General features: G+C 47.0%; 1 pseudogene; it reads left to right on the top strand.

Annotated features, from left to right (window-relative positions):
- The first annotated feature begins 17,635 nt into the window (after nucleotides 1-17,635).
- On the top strand, nucleotides 17,636-18,427 carry LOC140901555 (small ribosomal subunit protein eS1A-like; annotated as a pseudogene).
- The last annotated feature ends 2,011 nt before the right edge of the window (nucleotides 18,428-20,438 follow it).

Raw genomic sequence — 20,438 nt, 5'->3', positions numbered from 1 at the left:
CCAGAATTCTGGAGGGGCTGTTAACCCTTGTGAGTCAGGTTTAAGCCAATCCCTCACTATTAGAGATCAGGATGAGACCCATTGTGGAGACCGATTACCCCATGTCTGCTACTGTGTGCCATCTTTTGAAGCATCTGGTACTTGCCACAGTCAGAAACAGGATACTGAGCTAGAGGGACCTTGGGTCTCATCCCATCTGGCAATTCCTATGTTCCTATAATAAAATCAAAAGGAACTAAATGTACCTCCCCCCCATGCTATGTGCTATTCCCAGCTGTTAAATTAACAGAGCTGCTCTGTGGCTATGTGACTGATCCATGCAGGGCAGCACTGGGGTGCCCAGAATGGACACGACACACATGAAAATACTACGTGTTTGATTGTGTCTCCCTCTACTGGCTGTCCACAAAGAGAACAAAAGCTTCCTACTCCTACCAGCTTAGGGAGTTACTCCGCAGGAGAGGGTTGACAGCACATTGAAAAGTTCTTTATTCAATGACTGCATGTATCACAAAGGTTATAGCATGTATAGCTAAGATAAAAGGGTTGAGAGCCTTCAGATCCAGGACTAATATACAGACAGCTTTGTTATAAGTGCATTCTAGTACTTCAGGAAGGGCAGAACGCTCGAGCGGCCAAAACCGATGTAAATGGTGATTCCCCAGAAGTGCACATAGATGCTCCATCTACGCTGCTGTTTCTGTGAGCTCTGGAAAATCGAAAAAAGGCATTTATATTCATTTTGCCATGTGTTTGCTTTCCCCAGTTCCTCCATGTTAACTCCATGAGGGGTTTCAGTAGCTGACTTTGCTCGTTTTGGTCAAATCATCTTGAAAATCCATATCATCTCACAACTAAACAACGTTTCAGATGAGGAAGCCTAACACATGGCTTTCATGTATTTGGTTTTAAAGAAGAGGTACTGACACGAAGGGTGGGAAATTCAACCCATTGTGGATGAGTCATACAATAGAACCTCCATTTTATGAACATCAGTCTTGTGAATGATCAGTTATAGGAACCATTTATCCCAATGAAAAAATATACAAAAAAGAAAAAAAAGTCACAAAGTAACGTCAATGAAGAATAAGTCGGCGTCACTTCACAATCCAACACTGTTATAGCACTGGAAATTGTTTTGGAGTGGTTTAAAGAACCAGAAGAAAGCAATGCACTGTACCACTCTGCAACTTGTGCACCATACCTACTGTTCAATTTTATGAACTTGTAGATTTTTATAAACTCCTCAACACCAATTACTTCATGAAATAAGGGTTCTATTGAGTTATCCTACCAACATGTAAATTGGGGGTGCAACTATGAACTTCCAAAAGACTAAGATGGCAAAAGTTGTGGCAATTGCCCAGTGAGGAAGGCCCACTCTGAGCACATCTGTGGTAGAAGATGGGGGTTGGTGCTTTCCTCTGGACTCTGATTACTTGGTAAGGGATGGACTTTTATGGCCTAGGGTCACCTCAGCACCTACACTGTGTTGAAGGCCAAAAGACCCATCGGAGATGAGGGGGAACTGAGGCTTGGAGTCTGCAATGCCAGGCCATGAGGAGGTGCTCTTGGACTGCAAAAACTGTAGGGAAATGCAAGTGATTGTTATCTTCCTTCCAAAGGGTTCAGCGTACAGAACTCTAGCTGGTAGGAGGGTCACCATGAGGATGTAGGAAGAAAACAATAAAGTGAGAGAAAATGGCAGCAGGGCCCTGTAGATTCTCCTCCCCAGAGGCACTGGCCTCTTTTGCTTCAACTCACAGCATCATGCTGAATCTTTCTCAGAGAATACAGGACAGGAATGAGCCCTGTGACTCCATCCTTTCCTGAGCTGTGGATGTGTCATGTTGTCCCTTACTACACACCCCTCAGTAACTCATGTCATCGCTGACGTAATGTTTGAAACAGAGGGCTCCTACCCCAGCCCAGTAGATGGGGATGTCGCTGCAGAGAATGTTCAGAGTCGTTCCCAGCGCTGTGCGGTTGGCCAGTTGACCCTCACTGAAGGTGTAGGACAAGCTGTCTTCTCCAGGGCCCTGCTGGGAAACAAGGCAAAACTGTTTGCATTCGTATAAAACTGAAATTAAATTTAAGGGAGGAAAAAAGAGAAATATTCCAGCTCTGATTGGAGCTGCCTGCTCCCAGAAACACGCTGGGAACTGTGTCAGTTCTTCCATTTTTGTCAGTGAAAATCCCTTTTAGAGAATCACCTCTCTCTGACACCGCAGAGGGTGTTCTGTGTCAGGCTAGTCAATCTCTCTAAACCTTCCCTGGCCAAGCTGGCTCCCCCTTCTGCTCCACTTACCTGTGTGTCAAAGTTCTCGATTTTCTGGGTAATTTCAGCCAGGCTGAACACTCCCTTCTGTCCTGTACCCGGAGGCCAATGAGACCCTGGAAGGCAATGGGGAGAGAGGCTGGCTGCACAAGTGACAGGACACTCAGGCATTCAGTGCCTGAACCCACAGCCCATTGTACATCAGTGTGTGTGAAATGGGTTCAGGTGTTCCAGTCCAGAGAGCGGGAGGAGTGTGCAGATCAGCAGCGTAGCTGGCAATCAGCTATTACAGCACCACAGTAGAGGCTTTGGGAGCTTTAATGTGAAAGACGTAACAGGGTGGCCTGCCCCTGTAAGGGTTGGGGGCCTGCATGTGGCCAGCCCTCTCCAGTTAGCCTGCCTGCTATACCTTAATTAGTTGAAGCAGCTTGGTACAGAGGAGCTGATTCCCCCATAAAGAGCAGCTGGAAGCTGCAGAGAGGGGGATGCACAGGGAGACACATAACCATGGAGACTGCTGGGAGTGTCTAGACTCCATCAGGGGGCCCTGAGTTTCAGGGGAAAGGCCCCAGGCAGGGAAGGCCTGGGAGACCCCAGAGGGAAAGACTGGAAGTACTTCATGCAAATTGGAGAACTTTATATGGGGATATTTTTGTTACTTTGTTACCTCCAGCCCAAGAAGGGGGTTGGCTTAGCCAAAGAAGCGTTGTTTAGTAGTTTAATTTAAGGGACCCTGAGCTGAAAAAGAAGGAAACTGAGGCAGGGTGCCTGCAGAGCAATCTCAGGCCATGAGGTGGTGCTCAGGAGGCAGCCAGCCCATCCACCAAAGGCTAGTCCAAGGGCACCAAATGTATGGCCCATGGGCCAGCTCCAGCTCCCAGGACCCAGAGCTCATTCTTCCAGGGCATGTGGCCCATAGCCCTGAGGGGGCATGGCTGAGGAGAGCTTGTGTCTGACTGGCCACAGGCAACTGAGCCCTCTCCCCTCCTGAGCGGTTGCCACCAGCGGCCCCACAGCCTGAGCTCAAAGAGGAGGTTCCTTCCCTACCCATCACCCTCCTTGTTCCCGTGGCTGCCAGGCCCCACAGCACCAGACTGAGGAGAGCAGCTGCTGATCTGCCTCCACCACTGCTTCATGTTGCTCTCAGCAGCCCAGCTGCAGGGAAGAGTCTCCTCCCTCACTCCCGCCGGCCACCACTAAGCCCTGTGCGCCAGCACCCAAAGGTGGGGGGAGCTACTGCCCGGAGGGGAAATGGAAGAGGACGCCAAAGGAAGCTGGTTAAGAGAGAAAGGGGCTTGGGGAAGGAGGCATGTGCAAAGGGGGGCTGAGCTTTGCGAATTCCCACGGGGTGGGAGTGGGGCGGAGGACAGAAAGTGCCCAAGGGGTAAGGGACTGAGGGAAGGAAAATCACAAGAAGCTGGAGCGGCATGGGGACCAGCCATAGTCACAAGAAGCTGGAGAGGGTGGGGACTGGCCATAGTGGAGAAACACAGAGCTCAGTTAATGGACAGAGTAAGGGAGGCTGTCTATTGGCTTTAAATGCAGTATTTAATTTCACTAACAAAAGGGGCATGTTGTGCAGTTAGTGAAAATGAAAATTTGCCTGTTATCAATGGTGGTCTCACCTTTGCAGGGCTCCCCAGACTCTAACTGGAAGGGTAAGTGGGCCCTCACTGCAGAATTTATTTGACACCCCCTCCACTAGGCAATGAGGAAAAGAAGCCTGATATCTGCTGAATAGGCTCCTTGCTGTGATGTCTGCACAGTCTTGGCCCAGCTGCTAATGGACAGAGAAGCCTGTGTCACAGTAAAACTGTTATCACCAGTGACCCTCTTCTTGGCAGTCCCAGGGGTTTGTGACTGTCACTAGCAGATGTGCCCGTGTGATTTTTGCAGTGTCAAATCTCCTCACCTGTGGGGAGTCCTGCTGTGTGGACAGCGGTGCACATACGCTCTACGGAAAGGAATACATCAGACTGGTTCATGTACATGTGTTTCCTCTGGAGTCTGGACCTGCTGCATGGCTGCCTCATTTACACAGGCATCTTAAGCTCTACACCCCAGAGCTAACTGCAGGATTGATTTTAGAATGACAGCGGTGATTATTCTTGGTCTAAGTGGGGACTGAACTTAACACCTCTGGATCTAAAGCCATAAGCCTCTGCTTAGTTGAGGTTACTAGCTGAGCAAAAGAACCGTCTTTATTAGCTTAGAGGCAGTTGTGGACTTATGACCTATTATATGTGATCTAGCCACTGTGGAGAAAGCAGCACATCATGTAAGCTCTTGTTCTGGTTTCTGTCCTGACCTGCCTCATGTGCCAGGCATTTCTAAGGGTTCACACACCAGTCTTGTTGGAATAATTTTCACACCCAGCACTCTGAGATCCCATTTACTCTTTCACGTCAGCCTGGAACATCTGTGGGACTCATGGGTTTATAGTCATGCACGACAGTCGCTGAGGTTGTGTTGCCCTCGACGTGAAAGGCAGCCACGTTCTCCTGGCTGCTCACCATCATCGTCTGCTCAGTCACTTCCCCGTTGCTTCCACTGCTGGTGATCTGGATGATCTACAGGAGACACATCGCACACAGTGAAATGTTTTCATTGGACTCTGCTGCCTCTCAGGCCATTTGCCTGGGTAGGGGCTCTGTAAACAAACAGATGGACGATAAAAGGCCAGCCAAGTATTGGGCCTGCTGACCATGATGGTGCCCTCTGGTGATACGGCCTGCGCCAAAGGCTGCTGGCTGGCATTTACCAGCTGGGCAAAGCCTGAGAGGGGTGAATTGCACAGAAGATCCACAGTAAAACAGCAATAGGCATAACTGAACTTTGGGCTTTTCTCTTCCAACAAAGCTGGATTGGAACGTGGACACAGAGTTGGCATTTGGGAACAAGAGCATAACAGTGCGTATGAGTGTAAGAGGGTGGCTTGCCTCTTTAAGGGCCAGAGGTCTGAGGCCAGCCAGCCCTGGTCAATTATCAGAACCAGCTGGAAAGGGAGTAGGGGATTATAAAAGCCAGCAAGTAACTCAACTGTGGGGGTCCTGAGTGTCTCCTGCAGTGGTCCCTGAAGAAGGGTGGTTCCAGGTGGGAAGCCCCAGATGGAAATTTTGATTTTCCTTTTCTGAGTTTGGTTCTTTGGACAATCAGTGGAGCCCAGTATAACAATGGCAACAGACACTTTATGTTTCCTGCGGGGACCTGTTTGGAAGTGGCACCTCCCGGGGAGCTGTCTGAGAAGCCACAAGGCTGAAGAAGCCATGTTGTAAGCAGCGGCTATAACACTGGAGGTTGTTAACTAACCCCGTGTCAGAGTGAGTTCTTACGTGGCAGAAGATCCAGACACAATAAAGTATAACACGTGATGCCAGGGGTAATCCAGTCCTAGACAGCAGGAGAGAACATTCAGAGCTGCATGGCAGGGAGCGGAATAACTCTATGACGACAGAACTGATTTAAAAGGTCTAGCAGCCAGCTGCAATTTTGGAAGTATGAAAGCTTCTTTGACAAGAGACCAGATAGTGTGTGGGATACAAGACTCACAAGTACGAGAGTGGTTGCTCAGCTGTGTTGTGGACAGCACTCACTCAGCCCTCCTCTCCAGCATGGTCAAGGATGGGCACGCAGGCACACCCTCAGCACACAAATCGCAATCCAATGTAACGCAAAGATGTGTCATCATCACTCATAGGTGGCTCTGCAGGCATGGTGGGCTTGGTGCTATCTTTGGAGTCCATTTGTGCTGCACGTTAAATGCAAACCCAGAGATGCTGCCTTCTCCCTGAGGAGCTGGGCTTTATATAGAGTCTCTTTATATAAGAGTGGAATGGGCCAAGGGGTGTTTCCCCTTCCGTATTTCAGCAAACGTTCTTGCCAAGAACAGATCAGCCAACTGACAGGTTATTATCCTGGGTTTGATCTGATGAACCTTCAACAAACTTTCCCTTTCATTAGTATAGAATGGAAAGAAGGTATAAAGGAAACGCGATCTTTTACATTTTGTACTGAGGTTTATTAGGTGATTTTTTACAAAAAAGATCCCCCCTCTAAATTTGGGTGTGTTACTATTGTATAATATTTATATTTCATAAATATCCAGCAGCCCCAATAAGAACCGGGCCTCATTGCAACAAGTGCTGTACAAAGACATGAATATGTGGTCCCTGCCCCAAAGCATTTAGAGTCTAAAAAAAGGGGAAAAGTATATAGTTGTTAAATAAAAAATACAGTTATTCCTGTATCTTAATGAAATTTGAGATACCTTCTTAAGCGCTTGAAAAATCTGAGTTGTAGATTGTCTGAGTCTCTTCCCGAGAAAGTGACATGTCTACCACGATAAAGACCAGATGAAAGGGATATTCCGGATTTAAAGCCAAGCAGCACTTCCCCCCTAGGGGCTGGAGATGGACTTGCCTGAGTCCACTCCCGAGCTCTGGGATGACACTAACCACTGACAACAAACCATGAGTGGGTTGCACCACCAGAGAGGAAGGGGGGAGGAAATTAATGTGTCAAAGGGACATTGTCCACTGGATGTTCACACCAGCAGGTGAGGAAACTGAGGCAAAGGACACTATCAGGGTGGATATTTTACTTACTAGTCGCATAGACATTTGTTGATGTATTGTTGTGTTCTCCCAAATTTATAATGCATTGCTTTTCTTCTTTAAAAAGTTTCCTTGATATTATACACACAGGGCTTGTGAAAGGATAAATATTGCCTGCTAAGGGTGCCCAGGGGAGGTATTTAGTTTTCTGTGTAGTGGCTCAAGCTGGTATGTTTGTTATGTAACCCTTCTGCCCATCAGAGTTGGCAGCAACAAGGGCCGGGTTCAGTATCTAGGGTTTCCATTCCAATAACACAATGCAAAACCGGCTCGAGCCCCCACCCAGTGACCTGGGACAAATATATACCACCCCCGCTGGGCGCCTCCAAGAGGCAATAGTTCCCCTCTCGCAAGCACGGAGTCTGAGTGTAGCAAAAAGTCTTTTAATAACAGAGATAGACAATGTGGCATTATGTTGGGGAAACACCACCAACAGGATTCATAACACAACCCATGAGCAAAAACCCACCCGAAGCAAATTGGGGCATGTCCTTTCCCTTGGGTTCTTGAGTCCAGCAACCCCAAATCACCCAAAGTCCCTGAAGTCTCTGTCCCTGGTCAGGGCAGCCCCAGAGTTCGAAAGTTTATCTGCAGAGTTTTACCTCCCAACCTGGGTGGAGATGGGGGGAGAAGAGGTAAGGGGCACCTTACATGATCTGAAACTGGCTGCCCCACAGCTCCATAGGCCTTCGCTCCGCTCCGTTCCGCCCCACCAGGCAGTCCACAAACTGCTCCGCATCCCACAAGCAGCTCCCACCGTTCAACGAAACTGCTCCGCTCAGCATCCCACAAGCAGCTCCTGCCGTCCCATGAACTGCTCCTCCAGCCCGTCCACAAGCCACTCCAGCCGTCCCGCAAACGGCTCCACCAGCCCGTCCACAAGCCGCTCCAGCCGCCCCGCAAACTGCTCCACCATAGATCTTCAGGCTCCCCCACTACCTAACACAACGCTCAGGGATTTCAGCTCTTAGTCAGTTTTTAGCTCTTTTGTGATTTCAGCTTGTGGTAGGGGAGTCTCAGGGCTGGTGCACCATTAGCCCAAAGTGAATTCAGCTCAGCAGGCTGTAACCAGACTCCTCATGGAGTCAACATTAGTTCTGACATTCCACAGTGGAGAGAGGAGGAAGTGCTATTAGCATATAAAGCCCTCCCCAGGGGGCCCATACCACCAAGTATAAATACCTGTTCCCACTCTCTCTCAATTCACAGAGTTTTGGAACCCATGTCCCTTGCCTAGCGAGTGCTACTTAGTTGATGGCGAGTCCCTCCATCATAACAAAAGGCCCAGTACGGTTCCAAGCACAGTTCCCATAGTCAGGGGAATAACAATTTATTCTTCCTGCCCCAATAACAGAGACACTGGGGATCCCACAGCAACCAAATAAATTGGTTAGTCTCTAAGGTGCCACAAGTACTCCTTTTCTTCTTACAGCAGCCAAAGTGACCATTTGGGCAGCTATGGTCTCATTCTAGGCGTGGTGGGTGTGCCTATGCAAATGAGATCAGCCCCTGAAGTTCTTTTCCACAACTTGCCACACCGCACCACCAGATGTCAGGGTGGAGCTCATCCTGACACTGCTTACAGTTATATTTAAGAAGAACAGCTAGATGTTAGAACCTGGCCCTTTGTTGCTGCTGACAGCACCTGGCAGAAGGGTTACACCGGTTTATAGCTTCCTTGTGATTTTAAAAGCTAAGAGTCTGCCTCTCACAAGATTTGTGACCAGATTACTCCTGGCTGTACTCAGTTTGCTTTGCACATTTTTAATCCTTTTGGCATTTCCTTGTTTTTTTTATACTCTCTTTCTTCCTCCTGGTTTTTCTTGCACTGCTACATACACACACTGGCCTTATTCTGCTTTGGTGCAGTTGAAAAGGGCAGTTTCCAGTACATGTAGATTGGTGTACTGGAAAGGGGCAGGTGGTGGCTACAAAGATAAAACCCCTTTGTAAAGCCCCTGCCTCATTGTGGTGTCTTCCTTGACAGCGACTGCTTAGATAAGGCTGCAAGATCCTGACTACTGCCTAAAACCTGGACACCTCAGGATTAGGACTCTGGCCACAGAATGGGAAAGGGAATCCACCAGCGATCCTGATGTCTCCTCCGGCCTCAGAGAGATTGGATGTTAGTTATTATATTACATGGACAATCTTTTTGTTCTGTGTTTGTACAGCGCCTAGCACAATGGGATCCTAGCACCTGACCAACGCTCCAAGGCACTGCTGCAATACGCTGAGTACATTACTATGATCACACCTTGAAGGAGTAGGGCTTCATGGGGAAATCCTGCACTAGAGGAGATCCTTCCCTTCAGGCCATGCTCAGAGTGGCGATGGGTAACTTCTCTTCTTCTCCCGGATGGCTCACCTGTGGAGTCCCCAAGGGCCCCTCCCCCTGTCCTGTTTGCAGTCCATAAGGATGAATGCTAGCCTGAAGTGCTGAACGATGGGGTTGGTAGAAGCTCCCAAGGAAAATGGCGGCCTTTCTAATGCCGCCTGCGAATGGGGCTTCTTCCATCCTCCCTGTCTGATAGCTTTGTCGGGGAGCAGCCCGCTAGGATTTGTGGCTCTGGCTGCCCCAGCTCATTCAGAATGGCCCCAACTGTTGGTAAGCCAGGACGTCCCACATCCCCTGATGGGGAAACGCTCCCTCCTCCTGTCACAGCTCCCCATCCAGGGCTGTGGGATCTCCTGAAAGCTGAGTGTATCTGCGGGGTGGGGAAGCTTGGTTCGGAAGCCCTCCCACAATCGTCCCCCCACCACTCCCCACCAGGCTTCAGAGCCTGACCTCCAGCCAGAGCCGCAATAGCTACACAGCTGTTTTTAGCCCCATAGTGCAAGCCCTGTGAGCCCGAGTCTGTCAAGCTGGCCTCTGAGGCTCACTACCGCTTGTTGTGTAGATGTACCCACAGAAGCCTGATCCTCTTCTCCCTGTTTATACACACCCCTGGCAGGCTAGCCTTCTGGACAGCCACAGGAGGGGAGGCACTCAGCACCTCAGGACTGGGTTCTTTATGAGCAGCCTTATCCAGTTCCTGTTTTGTACACGGCAAGATTTTTTCTGTAAGCCTGGGGGTCTGACCCTGTGCTCTTGCCTATAGGAGTTTTGCTGCTGACTACCCTAGGGGCAAGCTTAGACTCCATCAAAATTAGGACCAACAGTCACAAAAGGAGCCACTGATTTTTGGCTGTGAGTGCTCATCTGGAGTCACTTCTGGCCCAGATTTGCAGCTGCTGAGCACCCACAACTCAGACTTCAACTGGAGCCAGGGGTGCTCAGCACCCTTGAAAACCTGTCTCCTGCTGGACACTCAGATTCAGCGACCATGTTTGAAAATTTTGCCCTGGCTCTCCTTCCTGTTGGCTTGGTACTTGGGGGAAAACCCCTTCACAGTTTACTCAGCTGAGGTTCACATCAACCACAAAAAACCCAACAACCTCTTTTGCTTCCCGAAACTTGATGTATGTCACTATCTAAGCAAAACACATCAAATGGTGTGTTTAGATTCCAACAGAGAGCCGTCAGGAAGGACCAGCTATTTCTCAGGTCAACAGGATTTTCTGTTGGGTTAAGAGCTCTTCCTGCAAATGGGGGTAGATGAGAAAAATGAGGCTTTTGGGATAGCCACAAAAAACTAACACACACCTTTGTGAGATACAGAAAACCCCCTCTTTGGACAATCCTGCATTGATCACAAGGTGACTGGCTCATCCTGTCTATGGACCACTTCCCCAGCTGACTGAGCCTATGCAGAGCCACCAGTATGTATTGTTTCTGTTTGGTGGACTGTCACTTGCTTTTAATCTCTTGATATATTTTACATTTGAGATGTCAGGATACAATCTAGGAATAATGTGATTCTCGTAGCCTTCCATTAAGAAAAAAGAAATCAGTTTGATCAAAGTATTACGGTAGTATAACATTATAGGCACAAGTGGTCCTGGTATTGGAACATACTCCCGATAAGCAATGTTGTACTTTTTAACAAATGCATCACATGAACATTTACTGCCCTGCATCCTTATCCCCTAGGACCATCTTTCTTTGCAGGTGAAGTTCCCGCTGTGCAGAGGGTCAGCACAAGTCCTGCACACCACTGAAATGTCATTTAATTCCTACATAAAGCTGAATCTTCGCTATGATGTGCTGAACTGGATAATGGGAATTCACAAATCCAAACAGCCTCTATTGTATTGACTTGACCATCACAGACTTGTGTCCATGGTTTTGTAAATGTCCTCCCAGGACCTGATTCTCCCTTGGGTTTTGGAGCAGGCTATTGGTGAAGAGGGTCCTACATGGGGATGTTGGCAATGGGATGTGGAAACAATGTGTTGGATGTTTTCTCCAGGCCTACAAGTTTATTCCCACAATGCCAAGGGACAGAAAGGGGACCGCCCTCGTTCCTCTCATTGTGGTTCTCCTGGCCATTATCCTTGTGGGCACCATATTGATTGAAACACACTGAAAAAATAAGGCAGAGAACTGAAGGAATCTGTGAAAGTCATAGAGGCAGAAACACCTTATTTTAAAGAGAATTAAATCATTGCACTGTGTACAAGCTGCTGTCCAGTGTTAAATATATTCAGCTGAACAGCTAAGGAAACACTCAGATGCTGCTTGTGAAAGGGATGTGCCAAGTACAATATTAGGAGTGGGACAAATGAAATATCTAACAAATTTTTATCCTATATACAATGGGCCAAATGAAACCCTGGTGTAATTCTATTGGCATCAGCAGAATCACACCAAAGAGCTGATCTCATCTAGTATGAGCCCATGCTTCACACTGCAATAGCAAACAACCTATACTAGGGTTGGCATTTGGGTGCAATTTTCAATGAGTCTAACTTCTAATCATGAGAAATATCAGATCTCCTTGAATTGCTGGGTGTCAGTTGTGGCATATTTAACACTGGATCTAAAATAATTCATATTGGCACAGTTCTGTGGGACACTTTTATTTATATATACACATAGATTACAGCTGGTTGAAAAAAATGAAAGAATAATTTCACGAACTAATTTGATATTTCAGCGTTGTTTTCATTCTGAAGGGTTCAAAATGGGACCATGTCTTTTGTTTTTTACAGACAATTCTGAGGCTTTTTTATCTTGACGACTGACAGTTTTGTTTCCAGAAAACCTGATTTTTGAAAAACAAAAAAATTCTGACCATTTCGACGTTTCTGATAAAAATGTTTAAAAATCACTAAATTTATCAAAAAACAAAATTTCAACGTTGACCATTTTTACCCCCCAAATCATTTTAAATAAAAGACCACTTTTTGACAAACTTTTTAATTTAAAAAATCAATCAGTTCTAACATATATAAGTATAAAGATTTTGTGTGTGTGTACGAAAGAGAAAATCAAATTTCTAGTTTACTGATCCGTGTGTTCTGAGCTAGAATTACATATCGTGTCTCTAGATTTTTAAATGTGCTAAGCAGATCTCAACAACCGCTGTTGACTGAAAACTGTTTGAATAATCAGATTTAGATGTAACTTCCAGTTGCTCTGTTCATGGGAAATATTTGGTTATCTTTAAATCAATTCAGGAGTTTTGCTAATAACTCCCAAACATTTTCATTTGCAGACTTTTCCCTTAGATATAAGGAAGTGCTTTGTTAGTAAGGACTTTGAAGTCTCGCTTTGAGGCTGACCTTTATACATTCTACTTTCACATTTTAGCTGTTAAGTTCCTTATTTATCGGTCTGAGCCAGTTGTCGTTATCAGCTCTTTCCCTGCATTGACTAATTAATTAGCTTGACAAGTTATTTGTGGCAGATGCTGCCATCCAATTGCCTGTCAGATTTATACTGTCCTGCCAAACCTCCTGTGTTTTGTCACTAGAATTCAGAGGTGGTACCTTTGACTCTCCGCTGCCATGCCCCACATGTAAAGGGCTGTAAGCTGCATGGACGGCATTTTTACTGTAGTGTTTCTTCCAGGCTATCAAAATGGCCCTCCCCGGCAACAAGGGGAGGTGGTTCGGCAGACAGCGATGGTAAACAGACAGGGGAACACTGCTGGGTTCTGTATCCAAACAGCAAACACTGTGGTATTCACAGATTCCAGGGCCAGAAGGGACCATTGTGATCATTGTAGATAGAAAGTTGTCTAGACTGTCGGGCTCAATGGGTAGTGATCAATGGCTCCATGTCTAGTTGGCAGCCAGTATCAAGTGGAGTGCCCCAAGGGTCGGTCCTGGGGCCGGTTTTGTTCAATATCTTCATAAATGATCTGGAGGATGGTATGGATTGCACCCTCAGCAAATTTGCAGATGACACTAAACTGGGAGGAGAGGTAGATACGCTGGAGGGGAGGGATAGGATACAGAGGGACCGAGACAAATTAGAGGATTGGGCCAAAAGAAATCTGATGAGGTTCAACAAGGACAAGTGCAGAGTCCTGCACTTAGGACGGAGAATCCCATGCACCGCTACAGACTAGGGACTGAATGGCTCAGCAGCAGTTCTGCAGAAAAGGACCAAGGGGTTACAGTGGACGAGAAGCTGGATAGGAGTCAACAGTGTGCCCTTGTTGCCAAGACGGCCAATGGCATTTTGGGATGTATATGTAGGGGCATTGCCAGCAGATCAAGGGACGTGATCGTTCCCCTCTATTCGACATTGGTGAGGCCTCATCTGGAGTACTGTGTCCAGTTTTGGGCCCCACACTACAATAAGGATGTGGAAAAATTTGAAAGAGTCCAGCGGAGGGCAACAAAAATGATTCGGGGACACATGACTTATGAGGAGAGGCTGAGGGAACTGGGATTGTTTAGTCTGCGGAAGAGAAGAATGAGGGGGGATTTGATAGCTGCTTTCAACTACCTGAAAGGGGGGTCCAAAGAGGATGGCTCTAGACTGTTCTCAGTGGTAGCAGATGACAGAAAGAGGAGTAATGGTCTCAAGTTGCAGTGGGGGAGATTTAGGTTGGATATTAGGAAAAACTTTTTCACTAAGAGGGTGGTGAAACACTGGAATGCGTTATCTAGGGAGGTGGTGGAGTCTCCTTCCTTAGATATTTTTAAGGTCAGGCTTGACAAAGCCCTGGCTGGGATGATTTAGTTGGGGATTGGTCCTGCTTTGAGCAGGGGTTTGGACTAGATGACCTCCTGAGGTCCCTTCCAACCCTGATATTCTATGATTCTATGATCACCTGGTCTGACCTCATGTATAACACAGGCCAGAGAACTGCCCCACAATGATTCCTAGAGTGGATCTTATAGAAAAACATCCAATCTGGATTCAAACATTGTCAGTGACCCTTGGTAAATTGTTGCAATGGCTAATAACCCTCACTGTTAAAAATGTATGCCTTGTTCCCAGTGTTGTATGACTACACACCGATGAGCAGGAGACTGCAACTATTGCTCATGTGTTTGAAAGGCTCATTGTTGAGGCCACTTAGGAGCCAGCTGACTGAAGTAATTTCCTTCCAGTACCTGGCTTGCTGGTGTGATGTGACCAAAGAAGATACCCGCTCAGCCACAGACCCAGTGCAACTGACAATGCTACTCAAATCCCAGCACCTGACTGGAGGCTCTGAGGAAAACTACCTAGGCTCTGACTGAAGTCAGTTCATTGAAGCCAATGGGTTGCTCCCATGCTTAAAGTTAATCATCTTCTGAAGTGGTTGGCTGAATTGCGGCCAATTAGTTTGTACTGACACAGCAGGAGAAACATGGAATAAAGCCCATTTGCAGCCCCGTTACGTTAATGAGGGTGCAATAATGGTATTAGCAAAAACTGGAGATTCCATGCAAGGTGTAGAAGTTGCTACCTTACCCTCGCCTTGTGACAGCAGCTTGAGAGGACCAGGCTATCCTCCACTGAGCAAGACAAACGTTCCAAAGTGCAGTGTAAATGTGTAAATGGCCGTACTCTCTCAATTCCTTTTGTTCTTCCCCATGATTTCAATTTACAGCTGCTGGCTGGATCTTCTAATACTTCACACTAAGATTTACCTCCTTTTAACAAGGTATTGGGAGCTCCACAGCATTTTGTGACAAGACCCTCAGCAGGGGCCAGATCCCCAGCTGCTGTAAATCTGTGCAGTTACATTGATTTTAATGGAGCTGTGCCAAATTACACTAGCTGGGGATGTGGCTGAAGTGTCTTCCCCAGGTGGTGACAGTTTTACCCCCCTCCCCCATACATTTATTTTACCTTCCCGCAGATGAGCCACTGGTAGTTCTCTGCTGCAGCCTCCACACGAATTATATTGTTAAAAACTCCAGGAACAAATTGGATGAGGCTCTGATAGCACTGTTGGCAGAACGTGGCCAGTTCAAGGTCCTGCATATAGGTGCTCATAGTACATATCCCAGAAGGCTCTGCTTCCAACAAGACCTATTCTGAGTGAGTAAACAGTTGGTTTAAAGTACCATTACGCCTCTAAGGGGGCTCAAAACAAATTTCTAGAAATGTGGATGATTTATTGTGATGTTAGTACTGATTTTGAAACTGTCTGATTATCAGATTTGGAGGGCCTTTCTATGGAGCGGGGTCTGGATCTCCCCTCACACCTTTTTATATAGTCTAGCTCCAGCGGTTAGGTGGAGTTACTCCTGATTTACACCAGTGTCAGTGAGAGGAGAATCAGGCTCCTAATGTTTTTCATCCTACAGTTTGGTGTCCTTTTTCATCCTACAGTGTGGTGTGTACAAATGAATCGTGCAAACTTTGCACTGAAGCTGTAATAGGCTTCCATGTTACCAGCGTGAAAAAGTGTTTCATTATGAAGATGGTTAAAGAGACAACGCTGAGCCTGAGCAACATCACTAGTGGAATCCAGCATTTCACAGCATAGGTCAGAAAGAGTTTATACTGCAACTTGGTAGGTACTGTTGTCTGTCAGCCTGTTTTCTGTCAGCAATGGGCTCTGTTGCCAATTCTACTGCACTCCCCACACCCCTGGCTTTCTCATTATGTCAGGTTGCCCCTTTCAGCTTTTACTTGTAATTACAATGTGACCCTGGGCAAGAGAGATGTTAATTGGCAAGAGAGATGTTAATTTTCTATTACTCAGACATAAAAGCTATGGTCCGCATCTGAAGTTCTGTTAAAATCAGAGGACAGCGTTAGGGGCTGATTCACATCTGATAGGCCTGAGTGTAAATTAGGAGTAACTAACTCCCTTGAACTCATTGACATCACGGCTGTGTGAGAGGAGATTTGGGCCCTAGGAATGTACCTGCCAGTCCAGTCTGAGCCTTCCCTAGCAGCTTGTAACAAATCTGTGGGTCTTGCATATGCCCTGACATCACCACGATCACACAAGCCGCAGACTGAGAGCTCAGCTGGTTCCACCTTAAAGAATAGGCAGAGTTACTTGGGGTCCCATCCCCATAGCAGTCTCTGAAGTGCACTGACTTTGACAGCGGGGCCCAATGGGAAAAGGGAACAACTCCCCTGCTGGCCTGATTTTCCCCACCAGGAGTAGGTGCAATGAGGGAAACAATTCATGGCCTTTCTGTGTTCCTCCATCCCTTTCCAGCAGCCTGCACAGACACAGTGGCACAAACACCGGCTTCCTGCTCTTGAGCTGAGGGAGAATCTTCATTAGTCAGCAGCAGTGTAGAGGCTTGTAGAGCCTTTTCTGGCCCCCAGCCTCTAGGGGAAAACAGTCACAGACTCTTGAGCAGGTCTCCGTTTCCATCCCATGGTACTCATTATTTTATTGCATGTCTTGCAATATTTGGTATTTTTCTTAAAGCCCCAGCAGCTGGAGTCATGTGATTATGCGAGTGTAGCAAGGCAGATCCTCCTGCTTTGCCCCCTCTTGGCTCAGCACCCCCAGCCTCAGTTTCCTCATTTTAGGGTTCCTCATAAACTCTATCTTTGCTGTTGAGTCCAATACTACCCTTGCTGCCAGCTAATTTGTTAAAATAAATGCACCGAAATAACTCCCCAGAGTCAAAGAGTGCAGTCCATTACCACAATACAAAAGTTTTTTCAGTCTCCTTCTTCAATCAAAGTGGTAGGTGTCCCCTAGCCAACTCAAAACACAAACAAAAAGTACAAAATAAACAGTGTCCACCCACCCTGAGCATTCCAAAAGTGTAAAGTAGCCAAGATCCATCCACCCTGGGCTTAAGCTCTTATCTCCTCCTGGGTTTTTCCCCAGCTCAGGGTTATTCCCTTGCAACTTCCTTCTTCCTGGGCCTGCAGAGGTAAACAAGCAAACATACCTCTGCCATCCTCCTGGCCCTGAGCTTTCCTTGCTGTCACGCTCTTAATCCTTCCTGGGGTTCCCTGACTTGCTGTTCCTTGTCTGGAACACCAGCCCCCAGGACTGTTTCCCTGGACCTTCCTTCTCCTGTGGCCCACAAAGGTCAGCAGGCAAACGTCTCTCCACTGATCTCCTAGCTGTCTTCCATCAGCAGCTTCCAACCACCCCTTCCTGCCTCTCCCAGCTGCTGTCTCACCATTTATATGGGCCAGGTGTCTTCACTCCCATTAGAAGGCCCTTACCCAGGCACCACTATGTTGAGCCCATTCTTTTTTAATGGGGCTAGTCCCCCTGCTGCAATGAGCATCTCAGCTTTCCGTAAAAACAGACAAACCCAAAACCAAACAACCAACTCTAAGTTTCTAGCCCTTGAAAACGTGCCCCCTGAAGACTCAAAATCGAGAAGGCAAATAGAAAGAACCCACACCATATTATTTTTAAAACCTTATGATTTTTAAGCTGATCTTATGATTTTTTGGAGCCTGGCTCGTGATTTTTGAATGCTCTGGGTTGCCAGTACTGCAAGATGCCTTTACTGTCAAGGTACCTGCAATTTTTCATATACGAACGTTGGGAAGACACCCGTCACCAGGACCCAAGGAATCAAAATGGCCTCTGATGAACTTAGGAGCCATGTATTTGAATTGAGTCTTGCTGATCTGCAGAATGATGTCCATTCAAGCTGATTACGGAGGATGTTCAGGGCAAAAACTGTTTGACCAACTTCCATGGAATGGAATTCACCTGTGACAAAATGTGCTCCATGGTCAAATGGCAGACAATTGATTGATGCTGATGTCAGAACTACTCATGGCTATCTATTGCACCTCTTTTGCATGGGTTCTACCAAGAAGCACAGTAACCAGATTCGCAAGACCTCATATGCCCAGCATGAGCAGGTCTGCCAAATTTACAATGAGATGTTGGGAACCATGACATGCAATGTGCAAACTAATGACCTGGTTGGAAGTTGTCATTGAGCTGATCCCAGACATAGAGAAAGCTTATAGATAGATAGACTCATAGAATATCAGGGTTGGAAGGGACCTCAGGAGGTCATCTAGTCCAACCCCCTGCTCAAAACAGGACCAATCCCCATCTACCCTCTTCATGATGTGTATGTCTACAAAGAGAAGATGCTGAAGAAGCCCAGGTTTGAACTGGGCGAGCTGATGGAATTGCACAGTGAAGGTGTTGGCACTGGAAAACCCTCTGGGGATGAGACAGGTGCTAAAGTAGAGCGAGTCTATGGATATGAGCCCCCTGTTTCTCTTTGGGGAATTCTGTGCTAAAAGATTTAAAAATCTGTGCACAATATTTTAAAATTCTGCATATTTTATTTGTCAAAATAACACAATATAATCACGCCCATTTCAATTATTTTGGTGGTTTATTTCAAAATACCTGTAAACAATACAAACATTGCCCCGGGAGTAGAGAGTTAAAGAAACCCCTATGACAACCCAATTCTTGTTTCTCTGTTATGCTTTTGTCAGGTGCCTCAGTCTGGCTATGTCACATATGCCAGCTTGGCACATCTTGGGGGAAAATTCTGCCCCTATGGTCTTTTAGTTGATTCTCGGGTTTACACCCTGCCCCCATAGGGTTACCGTATTTCAAGTTACCAAATAGAGGACATTGCTGGGGGAAGGGAGAGGGGGAGTGGGAGGAGGGTACAGTTGGAGGCTGCTGGAGGGGGTATTTGGGGGCTGCTGGAGGGGTATGTATGTATTGGGGAGAGGGTATTTGGGGGGTGTTAGAGGGGGCTGCGTGGGGCCCCCCTGGCCCAGATAACTACATCCACTCTCCCTCAGAGCCCAGCTGCAGACTCTGCTCCATGCAGCTTCATTATTGTCCTGCTGGAGGATGTGGTGAGGCCCCGCCCTTCCTCACCCTTTGTGAGAGCTGGGTCTCTAGGGCCCGCTCCTGTCCCTGGGCAGATAAGGATCAGGCCCAGCAGCCAGAGTGTGCAAAGCCTCCATCTCCACTGGACCACATGCTCCACTTACTGTGGGGCCATGCTCCACTTACTGTGGGGCCATGGCACAGGGCATGCTGGAAACAGCAGCTGCTGGGAACCCTCCAAGTCCCCCACCCTGTCCCCCCAGCAGTGTCCTCTATTTGCAAGCTCAGGAGTCGGGTTCTGCATGGCCCAGTGGCCCCTAGTGGCAGCCAATAGCTCTGTGGTGCCAATTCTGCAGAAAAAAATGAAATTCTGCACAGAATATTAATTCTGCGCAAATTCTGTGTTGCCTAGAATTCCCCAACAAAAGGCACCTCTGCCATCTACCGATGGTTGGAACTGAGAAGCCAAAGAATCCTGTCTTTGGGAAGCTCAGCTGGATTCAGCATCACCTTACGTTCCTGGTCTTGAGAGCACCATTCTCTCCCATGTAGATCAAACACCATGACCCCTGCTAGAGCTGCCCTTGTGGATCAGCTCATTGCTGGAAGAATACAAATTTGTCATTAAAGTGGCAGATGGAATTCTGCTAACAAATTCCGCTGGCCTGGTGTTAATCTGTTCTTTGCTGCTGCAGTTCCCCAGGATGGGATAGCCGGGATGGGATAGCAGAAGACACTGTGCAGATCTATTTATATCTACCAAATCTTGGTTTTCAGATCAGGAACTTGAAAATATTACATTAAAATGAGGGTAATTAGAAATAGCCTTATTTAAATCTACCTTCCAATCTCCACCTTTAGTACCAGTCAGTTGGTCCTTTCCCCAGATTTTCCATATTGGGATGGATCCATCCCAGCTCAGTGTATGATGGCTATTCTTTGATGTAGTCCATCTTTACCACGTAGTGACTTTCTTCTTAGAAGGATGCTTCTGTGCAGTCTTCTCAGTATTATTATTTATATCACAGCATGGATTGGGACACAACTGAATATCTCAGTAATGTGCTACAGATCTGTAATTACAGAGCAACTTTCTTATTCTCTAGGGCATTTATTTGTTGTAATTGGACAAAGGGGAAGCAGGATATGATTATTTTCATACTTATCATTAAAGTTAGACATGCCCGTCACAACCCATTTCACCAAATCATTACTCAACAGGCACTTAAGTAAGCCAGGCTTTTCCCATAATGACCCTGTCTGGGTTCAGTGTTGGTTTTGTTGTCAAGAGCTGAAGTATGATTTGTCATAGTGTCAGAATATCGCATAATATGAAGGGTACAGATTTCATTCACTGGTTATTTCCATATACAGCATAATGCCTATTTCACTGTGGGATCTAGACATCTTTGGGGACGTATACCACTCAGGTAATTACATTCAGTCTCTCTCTAACGG

Source organism: Lepidochelys kempii, chromosome 22 (assembly GCF_965140265.1).
Source record: "Lepidochelys kempii isolate rLepKem1 chromosome 22, rLepKem1.hap2, whole genome shotgun sequence".
Lineage (NCBI taxonomy): Eukaryota > Metazoa > Chordata > Testudines > Cheloniidae > Lepidochelys > Lepidochelys kempii.
This window is presented reverse-complemented; position numbering and strand designations above follow the sequence as displayed.